Source organism: Microplitis mediator, chromosome 7 (assembly GCF_029852145.1).
Source record: "Microplitis mediator isolate UGA2020A chromosome 7, iyMicMedi2.1, whole genome shotgun sequence".
Taxonomy (NCBI): domain Eukaryota; kingdom Metazoa; phylum Arthropoda; class Insecta; order Hymenoptera; family Braconidae; genus Microplitis; species Microplitis mediator.
Window position 1 is genome coordinate 5547762 of NC_079975.1, and position 16219 is coordinate 5563980.

The 16219-nt window shown below is 28.7% G+C and overlaps 1 protein-coding gene across 4 annotated transcripts in view; it reads right to left on the reverse strand.

Annotated features, from left to right (window-relative positions):
- Window positions 1-16219, reverse strand: part of LOC130670906 (small conductance calcium-activated potassium channel protein) — a 152591-nt gene that overhangs the window by 72041 nt on the left and 64331 nt on the right. The window contains exon 1 of one of the 4 annotated variants that reach the window (XM_057474530.1): window positions 2207-2713. The exons of 2 other annotated variants lie outside the window; for them this stretch is intronic. The gene's annotated coding sequence lies outside the window, so the exon portion shown is untranslated. Of the gene's footprint in view, window positions 1-2206; window positions 2714-16219 lie in introns of those variants that run through there. One more of the 4 variants, XM_057474532.1, reaches the window with a different exon arrangement.

Below are 16219 nucleotides of genomic sequence, written 5' to 3' on the forward strand. Positions count from 1 at the left end.
TAGAAATATGAGTTATCTATGATTAGGGTAGAGGTACCGTTTTTGGCCACTTTTGGACACTTGAAAAATTTTAATAAAATTATTTGTAAGACACAATGACAAAATTAATTTTTAAAAAGTGTTCAAAAATATTTTTAACCCGCTATTAAAATGGCAATTCTATTTTACACTTTTCATTCATTAAAATAAAGTATCAAATGTCCAAAAATGGAGCAGTGGCCACAAATGGTACCTCTACCCTATATTTAATTGTAAATCAATTATAATCCAAGTTTCCTTACAGACAATGCTTTGCTCGGTTACAGTAATGAAGAAACGCGCGATAGTGTTTAGCTAAACAACACAAATTTTGTGTTAACTTTCGAATACCACAAGAAATGTGTTACATTACAGATTTTCTAATCATTTAACATAAAGGATCTGTTAAAGTAAAAAAAACGCGAACGGTTTGTGGTGAGTTGACAGAATTCTGTGTTGAAAATCGACACAAAAAATTTCCCAAATAATTTTTTAACACAAATACACAAAATTTCTAAGTGTGTAGCTTTGTTGCAACTATTCAAAATTTTGCTCAACATTGAGTAATTAGTGTCACAAAAAGTATCATTCAATTAAGAGTACTGGCTGTTACATTGTCTTGTACAAAACACTGATAAGTAAAAATTTAGTTGAACAAATTTTCTTATTAACTCTCCAATTATGTTCGAGTCATTAAATATTTAAGTTTGAGTGAAAATAGTGAAATCAATTAATAACTAAAATTGAATAATTAATCATCCGTGTTCTTAATTAATAATTTTGGTACAGACATTTGCATTTGACAGCATTGAGATTAATATTGAGTGAGCTTTGTGAATTACGTAACTAAAGAAAATGATATATAATATAGTACTGTAAGAATTAATTGCATAGACTAAATTTCCAATAAGGTATGTGCAATGTCATGATTAATAAATCGAGTATTGTTCAATGGAAATGCTTCCGTCAACGCTAATATTCAATGCAATTAAAATTATTAATCGATAAATTAATCATGAAAATTGAATTAAATAATTTAATTATTTTATGAAGCTTCATAATTTATAGAAAATAAATTATTATTTAAAACCAGCAAATTTCATTCCAGGCTATTAATAATTTATTAAATATTTATAATTAATTTTTATGCTTAATTAATTTTCAGTCATCAAAAATATGACTGTAGTCTTGGTATAGAGATAAATATATTTTAATAGATTTGAAATTTTCATTAAACGAAGTCTGGTAAAATGGGATACCCAAAATGTTTTTTTTTAATTTTTAATTACAAACAATTTAATCTTTAATTACAAACAATTTAAATAATTTTTTAATGGCATTTTGAAATTTCTCTTTTTTTGATTTTCAAAAAAAATTTCCAAATTTCTAATAAATAGTATCAATAAAAAATTCTTTTCTTAGTACTTCTCTAAATACAAAATTATTAATAATTAATAAAAATTTGAAATTTTGATCAGCAATTTATATACATTTCTGTTAAAATTAAATATATATTGACAATTACTGCAATTATTTGAAATATATTTTACCATAAAAAAAAAAATCTTCAATAATTAACCCCCTATTTATTTTGTAAAATTAGATTCTGATGTAACGCAAAAGTAGATAATTGCCAAATAATTGATCAAATTGACTAAATTAATTCCCTTTGAAATTTTATTTATTGACAATAATAATCTTTAATATTTTTTTAATTTGCGTCAAAAGACTAATATAGAATCCAATATAATTATGAATAATATTATATTAATAAAATGTTATTACTATATACGATAAGTAAATATCGTCACTTATGCCAATGAACGAGGTATAAAATGAAAGAAAATATATGAGATAAAAATAAATGCAGATAGAAATAGAAAGACAAAGTGAGTAAGAGTGCAGTATTTGCATCGAAATCACGTCCGTCGCTTGGACTTTAATGAATATACGTCCGTTATAATCTCGTGGGACAGAACCGATTGCTCGTTTTATTAATTTACATACTTGACAAAATTAATATATATTTTATAAAGCAATAAAATTTCATAATCTATTCTATTTTTATTTCATCCACAATTAAATTCACTTCAATCACTCATCACTTTTCTTTTTTGATGTCTTTATTAAGCGTAAATTTATTTCTTACTCAAAAAAATTTGATTAGATAATAAATTACAACACTTACTTATCAACAAAACGTTAAAAAATCAATGAATATATTATTTAAATAAATAAATTTAAAATACCACACTTTGTATTTAAACAAACCGGAAGAACAATTATTATTTATAAACAACCATATTTTATATTTGCACTCATTGTCTAGTCCAAGGCTTTTAACAGTCGAGTTCAATTTTTCCGAGGTACAATTCTCCGATGGTACCTCGTGCCTCATCTTTTTTTTTTTAATTATTAACCCACATCATAATCGTAAATTAAATAAATAAACAAAAAAAAATAATAAATACTCCATTTTATTTGGATTTAAAAATCATCTTAAAAAATTAATTTTTTATATTTATTAAGTTTATATTTAAAATTTAATTTCCACATTATGAACAATATACTTTGCATAAAATTATATCGACAAATGAGAATTCACATTTTAATAACAAAAACATTAAAAAATATTAGTAACACAGTTGACATTCAAATTTAAATTATTTTGTGCAAAAAAATGAGTTATTATTTTATTTGAATTTTATATTAATTATTTTATGGACTAATATTAATATTAATAATAATAATTATTATTATTATTTAATAACAGACTAGAGGGTCGTGTGAGCGTCCGCAAGCTGCGACGCTCCCGACAGGACTGCGCTGACGGTGACTAGTTCTTCCTTTCCCTTCTACCAGACTACTGTACACATTTACCCACCCTCTATAAGTACCCCTCCCTAGAATTGTCCCACCTTCCATTTCCCTCAAGCCCCTTTTTTATTCATTTCAACCCTTTTGCTTGCTTATACACTTTCTCACACCCTTGGACTCAAATTTTTTTCACTGCCACATTATTCTCTTTTCAGTTTATTACTTTATTTTGTTATGGATCTTTCTATATATAAATATACCATATAATATTAATAAATAAAAAATAAAAAATATTCAGAGCTTTTAATATGCGAGGAATTTTTTTGGTTATGAAATTTTTTTATTAAAGCGGTATTCAAATGTGTAATTATTTTTATCGATAAAATGAAATCCATTTTTTAACAATCATCAATTTTAAATTTAATGACATAATTTTTTTAAAATTGACGGGTGGATATAGATGGTAGTAAATGGTAGTCATTGGATTATTTAACGTAAATCAAAATCACATTAAGACAAGTTGTCATATTGTATAAGTGGAAAGTGAATAACTGATTGGTTTTTATACAAAGTTCGATCTCGGAATAGTAACTCGAAGCTAAAGTCTGACCATGTGAGGACCATGACCACTACGATGACGCGCATGTATAACTAATCGATGGAATTACTACTAATCGATATTTGTACGCTCAATTTCCTACTTAGTCTTTTTAAATTTGTTTTATTATAATTTATTTTTTATCTCTTTTATCTGCAATGAAACGTGTAATTAAACTCGTACGATATATTTTTATAGACACAATTTTTTTTTTTGGTACTTATTTTTAAAGGATTAATCAATTTTGAATAAAAAATGATGCAGAGTTTTTATTGATAATTAATAATAGATTGAGCTTTTTTGATTAATGTTTAAAAAAAATTAACTAAAATAAAAAACAACTTTTAGTTAAAGAAAAATTTCTGTTTAAGAACTTTTGATAACTTAATTAAGCAAGAATTTTTTGATTAAGGGTTGGTAAGTACCCAGAACGATTAAAACGTAATATTCAACCGTAAAAGTGGTGGTTGCTTGCCGACGGTCTTTTTAATTGGAAACCGGAAATTCGCGTGAGTAAACAGGCAAGAGCTTTCGTGTGGCTGTTGTTTAAAGAGCCAGCAAAAAAGACTTTAGAAGTGAAATGAATATATTAAAGTTGAAAGTAACGTCATCACAAAGTCACTGTTAAATACGTAAAATAAATCGCATACCTTTTTGCACTCAAGGAAGAATATTTGGAATATCTTCTAAATCTATAATGCATTGTTTGAATTTTATGTATCACATGTAAAAGCACAGCTATTGACTGTACTGCTAGATAATATTACTAAAACGAGTATAGAAAAAGTTTGTAACGCAGAACGTAATCGCAGCACGATTTTACCATCGTTTTTATTTCAGAAATCGAATCAGTGCGGGGATTTTACGTGCAATCGTTTCTATGTTACTTATGAATTCACTGGTTGTCTGAGAAAATTTTTATGAGAGACTCCTTCGCTATGTACTCTCTATTTTCTTTTTATTTTTAGAACGTATACATTTCAGTCGCGGAAATAATGAACGCTGATTTTCTGTAGTTGAAATTTTTTTATTTTGTGTTCGTTTCATAACTTTATATTTCGGAAATTATTTCATAAAAAATAATATGATAAAATGGTCCAGCTATTTGAGATGTTTTTTATTTAGATGGTCAGTTATCTGGATTATGTATTTGTATTTGTAGAAATTATGAGTATTTTATTGGACTTTAGCGATATTAACTGATAGAACAACTAAGGCAAAATAAGACACTAAATTTGTGGTATCCTGAGTCAAAAAACAAATTCTAGTTTAGTCTTCAAAAACCTCAATTCCTTTGATGTTTTATTTGTCGGCCAGAAAGTAACTACTTTAGTACTCAAAATCCTCAATTAGAATTATGAAGTCTAGATGCGAATAATTTATCGATTTTAAATTATAATTAAGACCTCAAAATCCTCAACGAATGGAAAGTTACGTTTCGGGTGTCACGCTTAAATAACCGCGACAAAATAACTGACGACAAAATACACAAAATCCATGATAAAAGGGCGGTTATTTTGTCATTCGGACATTTTGTCGTCAGTTATTTTGTCGCAGTTATTTCATCTTTGGTTGAACTGTTACGCGACCACATTTCGGACTTCGGTTCAAATGTGAATCAAATTATTTCTTCATGTTTTGAGTATTTTGAGGCTCTAATCCAGATTATGTTATTCCAGTTTAGTCCTCAAAGTGTTAAAAATGGTCGTGACTACTACTTTAAGGACTAAACCAGGATAACTTTTTATACTGTTGCCATACTTCAAATTTTAAATCGATCCTCAAAAACCTCATTGAGAACATTGAGACTTACATCCGCATTTGGTTTTTGACTTGGGTATGTACCTGCGCTCAAATACCGAAAAACAACAATATTTTTAAGAACTGAGTTAAATTAGAAGGACAGTAATGTACAGGTAACGTTACTTGTTTTTGAAATTATTTTTTTGTTCATAATTAAATTTATGACTATAAAGACATAAGTTTGACTGATTAGAAATGTATCTTTAGATGCTTAAGTGGAACTCTCACGAAACCTATTTGATAAGATATATTTCCATATTTACCATCGATACGGTACAAAGAGCTCTTTCTCTGAAAACGGCAAACCAATTATCCTTCAGCTATTCTAAATACTTATGCTGCCCTCTCAGAAATACCATGAATGCGAATTATAATTTCTAGAGCACGAATTTTAGTAGAAAAGAATATCAATTTTTCGATAGTGTTAGTAGTTAATTGAAGTATCAGTTTAACGAATATTGATAATAGCGAGTGAACGTAGTGATGGTATCACTTGTTACTAGTAGCAAATTGTTAATTATTAGTGAGTGATAATTAGTAATCAATAAAAGCTATTTATCAGCATGCTATTAATAGTAATTACTCAAAGACTCAACGATCAACTGTTGCATCTTGCGTGTGCTGTTGTGATTAGCGAAATTCCGTAATCGACATCTGCTGAACTCAGCTGTCTGAATCATATTCAATTTGTGGTTCAATAGTCCAATGATCAATTAGTCCACTATAGGTACATCTGAGGATTGTAAAAATATTCAAACACTAGATAACGTATATGGACACAAATTAGCCAAATATGAATCCACCCTCGGCAGATGGTTTTTTCCGGTAGAGATAAATATTTGGCAAACTTCGTATGAAATAAATAGACAAGATATACTTGTACTATAAAGGGTTGCCAATAAAATTAAAGTATCTTTTTTTAATAGAGTAGAAACTTGTACAAAGCAGGAGTACGATGCAAAAGATAATCGAGGGAAAGTTAAAAAATCGATTGCATTTACTTGTTAATGTTGAACATTTTCACAAAGCTCGAAGCTAACCAACCAACGAGAAGCTTCTAATGTTTCAAAAGCTTAGATTACGTTAATAACGTTCCTATTTGTTATATAATGTTTTTGTTCTAGAACAAAAGGTGAATTTTCATGGTAGTCCTGGTTCGGTATGGAAGAATATATATATAATACGAGTATAAGCTTTGTACCTGTATCTAGGTTATCATTGTCAGATGTAAGGATGCATTAGTTTAGTGTAGAATTACACAATATAAGAGTCTCTGGCATATCTGAGTAGAGGGCTGAATGAAAACTAGAGAGATGTTATAATAAGTTTGAAATATGTGCATCCATTTTTACAAACGCTCGAGTAGATATGCATCTTTTCATCCTTCACTCCCGTGGGTTTTTTTTAAATTTTATTTTATTACCATAATAACACATTTCCTCGAGAAAATACTCTGAGAAGATTGGATTTTTATTAAAATTACGGTGAAACTTTCTTGTAAAATTATTTTAGCATTTTTTTTTTTCTATTCTAGTCTTTATAATTGAATACCGCTACACGTTATTTCTTATCGTCATTAATTAGAAAATTAAATTAATTTTCTAAAGGTAAGATCTAGTTCTAATTAAAATGTATGAATGAGTATATTGCAGAGAAGCGATTATTTAGTTTCGAATTAATTTTTTATAAAATTATGTAACATGAAATTATTTTCTTGCAGCCGGTAAAAAATATTTTGCGAATATCACTATGCCAGTATGGGCGTGAACGCCATACTGTATGGGATCGAAGATTTTTATAGGTTACAAAATTGTATGCATACATGATTCAACCATTGCGGGAATAGTAACATTGGCGATAGTTGTCGCGGACGCCGCAATGTCAGTATGGCCGTCAGGCCCATACTGCGTTGCCGTCACCACATTGCTTCTGGCCGATAAACCTAGTCTAACGACATCTATATAGTTTTGGTGGTAATACGATAGTATACATTGATTGACACGCCAGAAATTATGGCGGGAAAAACTAGTAGCATTGTGCCATCAGAATTGTAGTATGGGTCTCAGGCCATGCTGTTTCGCCGTGCCTGCTATGCATACGTATGAGCAATACAATAGCTCCAGTACTATACAGCATAGTAAATAACGCCATACTTCTGGGACTCGTTACAATACTGTCTTTGAATATTTCACATACTATTTTAGTTTCTGTCTCGAGACCATACTAGCATGGTGTTGAACGCCATGCATTTCTTACCGTGTAATATGAAATTATTTCAATACACACGGTGAGAAATATTTTTCGGATATCACTCTGCCAGTATGGGCATGAACGCCATACTGTATGGTATCGAAGATTTTTATAGGTTATAAAATTGTATGCATAGATGATTCAACCATTGCGGGAATAGTAACATTGGCAATAGTTGTCGCGGACGCCGCAATGTCAGTATGGCCGTCAGGCCTATACTGTGGTGCCGTATTCACAATGCTTCTGGCCGATAAACCTAGTCTAACGACATCTATATAGTTTTGGTGGTAATACGATAGTATACATTGATTGACACACCAAAAATTATGGCGGGAAAAACTAGTAGGATTGTGCCCTCGGCATTGTAGTATGGGTCTCAGGGCTATGCTGTTTCGCCATGCATGCTATGCATACGTATGAGCAATACAATAGCTCCAGTACTATACAGCATAGTAAATAACGTCATACTTCTGGGACTCGTTACAATACTGTCTTTGAATATTTCACATACTGTTTTAGTATCTGTCTTGAGACCATACCAGCATGGTGTTAAGCGCCATGCATTTCTTACCGTGCAAGTGAAAAGTAATGAATTTAGTTATCCTGGATCGAAACAGAATTTATTTTTGAGGATCTCTATTTTACTCATACCTATTTTGTAATGTGATAAATTAATAGAATAGTTTATTTAAAAAGTAAAATATGACATTTTTTACTAGCGTATAAATAAAATAAAGGCATTATTTATTTTACAAAATAAAAAAGATGTACAAATTTAGTATTAATGTGTTTAGTAGCTTTCGTTGTTGGTGATAAAAAATAATGTAGCCTCATTCATTAGTGAAGATTATATACATTTACATTCATTAGATGAAAGAAATAAATTGTAAGTAGTAATAACCAAAAGTAAATAAGTAAGAATATATACATATATATGATAATCATTAATAACAATAATTGAGAAAGTTTTTTGTGATGAAAAATTTTTTTGTTTCCATTAATTTGATTTTTTTTGGTCCTCATTTGTCGCTGTAATTGAATCAGCTCTGAACAATCTCACAGTTTACCTCTCACCCGTGATCATTTGCTTCTTGTCACATTTTTTAACTTTTATTTTTCTATTTTTATCTTCGTTAAAAACACGTCTACGCTCGCTGAGCGACCGAGAGAAAGAGAGTGTAAAATGTTGTTGAGATGGAAATGGAGATGAAGCGAATGCCAAAGAGCAGTATGCGTACAAATATCAGCCATTTTTCTATTTGGAATTTGTGACAACACTGTTGCTGTTATTGTTGAAAAAGTACAGTTATATTAGTATATATATGTACATACATATAGAGAGAGAGAGAGAGAGAGAAAAGCTAGTGAATATTGAGTCAATACCATATTATCGTTTGCACATTCACAGGCTGTCGTCGGCATTGGGTCAAACTATTAACGATAACTTTTGACCCACTCGCTTTCAGAGACCGCAGATATTATTAATGAAAAAAATTCATTTTTATAATACTTTAATACCTCAAATTTCAATTAGTTCCAATTTATCTATAATTATTTTACTTTTAAACAATAAACACTAAGTATCAATAAATAATATCTACCCACATTTATGCATAATTTTTTTTTTTTTCATTTTTTAATTTCATCCCAATACTTCGAATAAAAGTTTTTTTAAATTTATTTGAATCGTTTATTTGAGAAACTGCACTCTCTAAACATGAATAAGTGAAATAAGTGAATATTCACTAATTCTAAGTGCCAACCGAACCACTTTTTGAAATTAGTGGTTCAGTTTGCTCTTGGAATTAGTGAATATTCACTTATTTTCACTAATTCATGTTTAGAGAGCATAAGTCAAGGAAACAAAATTTTTCAGGAAAGAAAAATTCAATTTTTTAATTGAAACGTCTTGAAAAAATTATTTAAAGTTGATTGACTTATGGGGTTTCTCAACCAAACGGAAATAAAAAGTAAAATCATTGTTTTTTAAATTTCTTCCATTCAAATAATTTATTAGACTGATAAAATGAAGTATAAAATATGTATTTGAACTCTGAAACTCAGAAATAACAAAAAATAATCATTAATTTAAACATTTTAATCAGTCACATAACAGTCAGCAGTAAAACAACATTTGAAATTAATTTCCAAAAAAAGCGCGAATTTTAAATAAAAAAATAATAATTCCTGTACAACTAAAACTGCATATGTTATTTGAATGAAATTGTTGTCACCCCGTTAATTGTTTTTTAAACACTGATTCGATGCATATTTTGATTGATTTTTATTGAGGGACATCCAAAGAACCCAAAAATGCAAAAGATCCAATTTCGAAAAAAAAATGACTTATGGGGTTTCTCAAATAAACGATTCATTTATAATTTACATGTTATATTTTCATGTTTAATTGCGTGACAATAAATAGTGTCATCTGTAAAGTAGCAGGAAATTTCGTAATTCCTAGAGGCTTTATTTACCCCTAGTATACTTTGAATTTGTTACTTGGTCATTAGCCAGGATTGTAACTAATTAAAACACTAAATTGAAATTTTCAATAACATCGAGGATGGCAGAAGAATATTAAACTGCTGAGTTGAAGCAGATTTTTTTTGTCATGTCTCAAGAAGATGTGGAAGCGAGGGTTAAGATCCTGTTAGATTATTTTTCTAATCCATCAGACATACAGCAAATATTTATGAGATATTTCGAAGCCAAATAATACTTAATATATATTATTATTCCCATCGTCCTTTTTCAGGCCAACAAATTTTTCCCAACGTGAAAAAATCCTTCAAGTTCAGAATACCAATTCCTGAATTTACACATCTAAAAAATAAAGATCAATACATTTTAAAATAAATTCAGTTTTTGTCGATTGAGGAAATAATTTCGAATCGAGCCTAAAATTTCCGAACCGAAAATGAACGAAATTGAAATTTTTAAATGGCATAGATTTCTGTTTGAAGAAAAAAACGATGATTTTAAATGAGATTTGTTCTTTTAATTTAAGTTTTTCAAATTTAATAAAATAAATTTCTTAATTTCCAAAATTATTTTTGAATAAAAAAAAAAATTTCTTTAAAAATATGGGAAAAAATATCTATTTTGAGTAATTCAGAAGAGTTTATGGTATAGAAATATTAACAAATAGTTGGAATCATTGCCCTGAGCACGTAGGTGGTGTAGATATCATAGGAATCAGAGATCGTGAACTTGAAGGAGTGTATGTATGTTATATGTTATACTATCGCGTCCCTTATTGTCCGGATACCCGCGTTCAAGTGAGCGATTCATGTATTGATATATCTTCGGTAGGATATTGAACGTGACGAGACTGATAATATTTAGATACAGGAGACAGGTGTTTGACGACGTGTCAACATATCGAAACGAATTTAAACCAACATGACTTTTTTTTTCATTATTTATTTACCATCTAAATATTTGATATATTTTTTAGTTTCTGTTTCAAAAAGTCATGGCCGGAAATTTATAGGTTTCAATAATAGGGCAGACTGAAGTGAAATTGGAAAAAAAATTTAGAATACGAAAATTCTCAGAATTTATTCCTGATTTCGAAAATTACATAAAGTGAAAAAATTTGACCGTTCAATCTAATACTTGTTACTGTGCTCAGATATTTTTAATCGAGTCATAGAAATCTTTTGAAAAATGAAATTCAAAAAATTAAATTTTTTTTTTGTTAGATTTCGTATTTGAAGTTAGAGCTTAAATGCTTTCATACAATCTGTCGATGTGAGCTAATTTTAGACCAGTGTTGGGGACAACTGTTGACACATGCGTACATCAAGACAACATATTTTTTGTCAGCCGATTTTTGTTCTACAGAGAATTAATGTCTGTGTTCAAATTCGTAATAGAGGGAAATGAGAATTTTTTCATCTCAAAATGTGACTATTGCTTGATAAATTTGTGGAATGATAAAAATCTAAGTGTTGCTGATGGCAGTGAGATTTGTACATACGTAAACAGTTTTCTACGTTATTGGTTTCAAATTGGCTCAATTCGACGGTCTGCAGAGCATTAAAACTTTAAGCATCGATTCAGGAAACTATGAAAAATTTAGTATGCGGTTCAGAGTGAAATAGGATTCCAGCCAAATCCATACTTGTCTGCAGTCACGTTTCACTCTTTGTCACATAATACATAACACAGAGGAAAATCGGACAAAATGGAAAGGCTAAAAAAAAATAAATTACTTTTTAAAACTGAATACGCGAGGTTTTATGTTCCAATTATATGTAAGGGAAATAAGTCAACGTTTAAATCGCCTTAAAATTTCTTTTCCATTTTTTAAAAAATTTAAAACAAAGTCGAGGAATTTTCTTACTTTGCTTCAGTAGTTTAATTATTTTTTCGAGTTGATGTATCATAATTTGTGTAAATAAAGTGGAAAAATTCGTGATATTCAAAAAAAAGTTACATTTTCTGATGATGTATTTTTAGAGCATGGATCGAAATTACGTTTATGCTAGACTGATTCTTAGATTATATAAAAATATCAATAACTTGGAGATAACTTTATCTAACCAATCTTGATGTCATATCAATAAGACCATAAATTTTTCAGAAATTAAAGAAAAATAAGTAATAAAATAAAATTACAATTGAATCATTGTAACCCAAAAAGAAATTTTGTTCAAATTTTAAATGTAAAAAAAAAAGTTTTTGTACTACGTCAAAATTTCAAGCCATTTGTCATTCATTCAGAAATTTTTATTCATGGTTTGGAAAAAAATCTGCATAAATAATAATAACGTCATACTAAATCTTCAAATTAAGACTAATTAAACAAAAGTGTATTGGACATTTGAAATTAAGTTAAATTTGACGTTTGAAATTAAGTTAAATTTTTTCGTGCAATGCTATGTTGTCATCAAGATTCGGGCCACGTCATTTTTCTTCATTCCCCATGTCATTCTCTGTGTGGTGACGCGATCGATGCTTTTATTGAGCCAGAGTGAGACACCGATAGAAAAAACAGAGACAACGAACTGGAATATGATGAGAAGGGATGGATGTTGGTTGGCAAAGTCGACTGGCACGATGGACAGAGGGATAAAGTGGTTTGGACTTGAGAGTGAAGTTTCCTCTCTTGGAATCTCCAATAGTCAATAGAGTGTGTGTAAATGTCTGTATAAAATGTATATATGAATATATGTAGACATATATGTGTACTATTCACTCGTTACCACCCATTTTTCTATCAAACTATGAATAACTACTCATAAACTTCCAAACTTCACTACAACTCACTATTTTTTTTTTTTTTTTTTTTTTTTTTTTTTTTTTTTTTTTCAATGATAATGATATTTTACTCATATAATTTTATATCGATAAATTAAAACTAAAAAATTGGTCTATTGGTTGACCCTACAGGCCAGCCTCAAAACTCTCCTTGAGCTCGAAAACATTGTTGTGAATACATTTTCGAGCTCGAAAATACTTTCGAATGCCGTTGTTTTCGAAAAAAATCTTTTTTTACAATTTTTTCTCTGACGATATCTCTCAAACGAATTGACCGATTGAGATGGTTGAGGCGGCAATCGACGCGTTTTATTGAATTCTAAAGCTGATTAGATTTTGGAATGGATCAATCGAGCCATTTCTGAAAAATTTTCAAAAAACTGAAAAAAAAAAATTGTTTTTTTTTGTATTTCTTTTATATCTTAGAGTCCATTTGATCGATCGATTTGAAATTTTCAGAAAAGTTGACGGCCAACAAGCTCTTTCGAATGCTACCCCAACCATCTCAATCGGTCAATTCGTTAAGAAGATATAAAGAGTTTACATCCATACACACACACACACACACACACACACACACACACACACACACACACACACACACACACACACACACATACACACACACACACACACACAAACACACACAGACACTCGGACATCCTTCTGAAAATAGTCAGAATAGCTTCCTAGGACCTCAAAACGTTGATATCTGATGAAAACTCTATTTTCGTAAATCGGGGTGAAAACGATAACTTCCCGAATTTTTGAAAATTTACAATTTTCTTAGCGGGAAGTTAAAAAAATGCCATAGTCAACCCACATTAATCATCAAATTTTTTTTTCTACAAGAGTATTTTTGAATTAATTTTCTTATTTATTTTCAAATTTATAAACTTGGATTTTAAAGAATTTTTTTTTTGTAATCAATCATTTTTTTATTTAGATTTTATCAACTTTATTATCATGGCAACTCAAGTGTAACATAGTGAGTTGAGACGAGATACGCATAATAATAAACTGGTCTTTGAACTGAACACAGATTTTGTATGCATGTCTGTGTATGTGTGTCTTTGTGGGTGTGTGTGTGGGCGTAAGTGAAAGAGAAAAGGGATGATTTTGTAGATATATAGATAACTGAAGTGAGATAGAGTAACACTTTATGTAGAACGTGACTTGTTAACTATTAATGTATGCAAATTGATGCGCAGTGAAATCACGCACAAACAATAGCACTTTTAGGAAAACGGACACTTGCCTCAATTCATGTACAGTCAAAAGACAATATTTGCTTGGCTTAAACAGTATTAATTATTAATCAAACTATTTAACTAAGGCATGATATTTATACAAAGTATTTAGTTTAAATAATTACAAAATTATAGATATTCCGAGTAAAGGAAATGAATTTTTTTTATTATTTTCATAATCTTTTGAAAGCATAATTTTGGAAGTGAACCAAGTCGTCTTGAAAGTAATTCGAAAATTTTCAACAAGATGAATTTTAAAGTTTTAAATTAGGAATGTTACTGAGAATTTTGAACTTGAAAAATCTCATTCAGTTGAAAGATCCAGCGTTATTATCTGTGACAATTTTTTCACGGAATTAAAATAAGAACCAAAGTATACCAGAACAAAAGTAATGGAATGTTAAATTAAACAGTGACATTCAGAGAGATTCGTTAAATCTTTTTTACCCAACTGAGTAAAAAGTTCAAAACTATTTATTAGAATGAAAATGAGACTTGAAATTTTCAAATGAAAATTCTATTGAAGGCATTTCTAAGTGAATCGTTTATTTGAAAAACCCCATAAGTCATGTTTTTTACGAAATTGGGTTTTTTGCATTTTTGGGTTCTTTGGATGTCCCTCCATAGAAATCAATAAAAATATGCATCAAATCAGTGTTTAAAAAACAATTAACGGGGTGACAACGTTTTCATTTAATTAACATATGCAGTTTGAGTTATACAGAAATTATTATTTTTTTTATTTAAAATTCGCGCTTTTTTTGAAAATTAATTTCAAATGTTGTTGTATTGTTGACTGTTATATGACTAATTAAAACGTTTAAATTAATTATAATTTTTTGTAATTTCTGAGTTTCAGAGTTCAAATACATATTTAACACTTCATTTTATCAGTTTAATAAATGATTTGAGTGGAAACATTTAAAAAAACAATGATTTTATAACTTTTTTTTCCGTTTGGTTGAGAAACCCCATAAGTCAATCAACTTTAAATAATTTTTTTAAGTAGTTTCAGTAAAAAAATTAAATTTTTCTTGTTGGAATCTTTTCCAGAGACGCTAACATTATTGTATTTCATTATTTATTTATTATTTTAATGTCAAGTTTCTCCTAAAAAATGTTTTTTGTGTTTCCTGAAAAATTTTGTTTTCTTGACTTATAGGGGTTCTCAAATAAACGATTCAAGTATGGAAACGAGAAAATTTTTATTTTGTTGATTTCTTTTTCGGAGTGTTAATTCCGAAATTCAAAACTTTTTAATAAATTTTTTGTGATAGAGTGAAAAAATAAACAGAATATAAATCTGGCTGTATATAAATATTTGAAGCCATTTTGTCTCGATAAGTTATGGATATTTTATTATATTTCGGTAGATATTTCACAATTTAATTTTTTTATATCATCAAGTGATTTTCTGAATTATTCAAAAGCTCCAATAATTTTATTTCAAAATTCAATTCAACGTAAATTTCCAATGTATTCCTTATATTTTGTATTTTCAAATAATTAAGCTCTTCCCGCTGTAATGACTAATAAATAAAAAATTTTGAAAACGAATTATTTTATTGTCATGTGTGTCACGATTGAATAACAAAATATTTATTGGATTCAGTTTATTAAAGATTCAAAATAATTCACAAAAAATACTTTATTGATGTTATCGATTAAATTGCAAATATTGTACACAAATATGTATGATATGTAAATATACTAATATTTGAATTTCCGTATGAAAGAAAAATTTTTTTTATTAATACGTTAACTTTTTTATTCGAAAGCATGTAATTTACATACGTAAAAAAAAAAATTAACATTTTACAGTTTAATTAAGAATTACTAAAATTCCTATATTTATTGGAACACTTTATATGTTCTCTTATCATACAAAAAATAATAATCACTATAACTTTCTGAAACATTGAATTTTAGGGAATACCGGGGCTCAGCGGACCCCCCGGAAATGACAGACCCTCTCAATAATATGATCTTGAAGTTAACAGACAATCAGCAATTTTTGGATTTTTATTTTCAACACGACGATAACAAAAAAAAAAAAAAAAAAAAAATATGCACCTGTAGAAAATTTAAAAAACTATAAGTACAATTTTTTTGAATATTTTTTTTTTTATGATTTATCGATTTTAAAAAAATCTAAAAACTATCAGGCGTTGGCTAACTTCAGTATCATTCAATAATTTACCAAAAAAAATTTGTT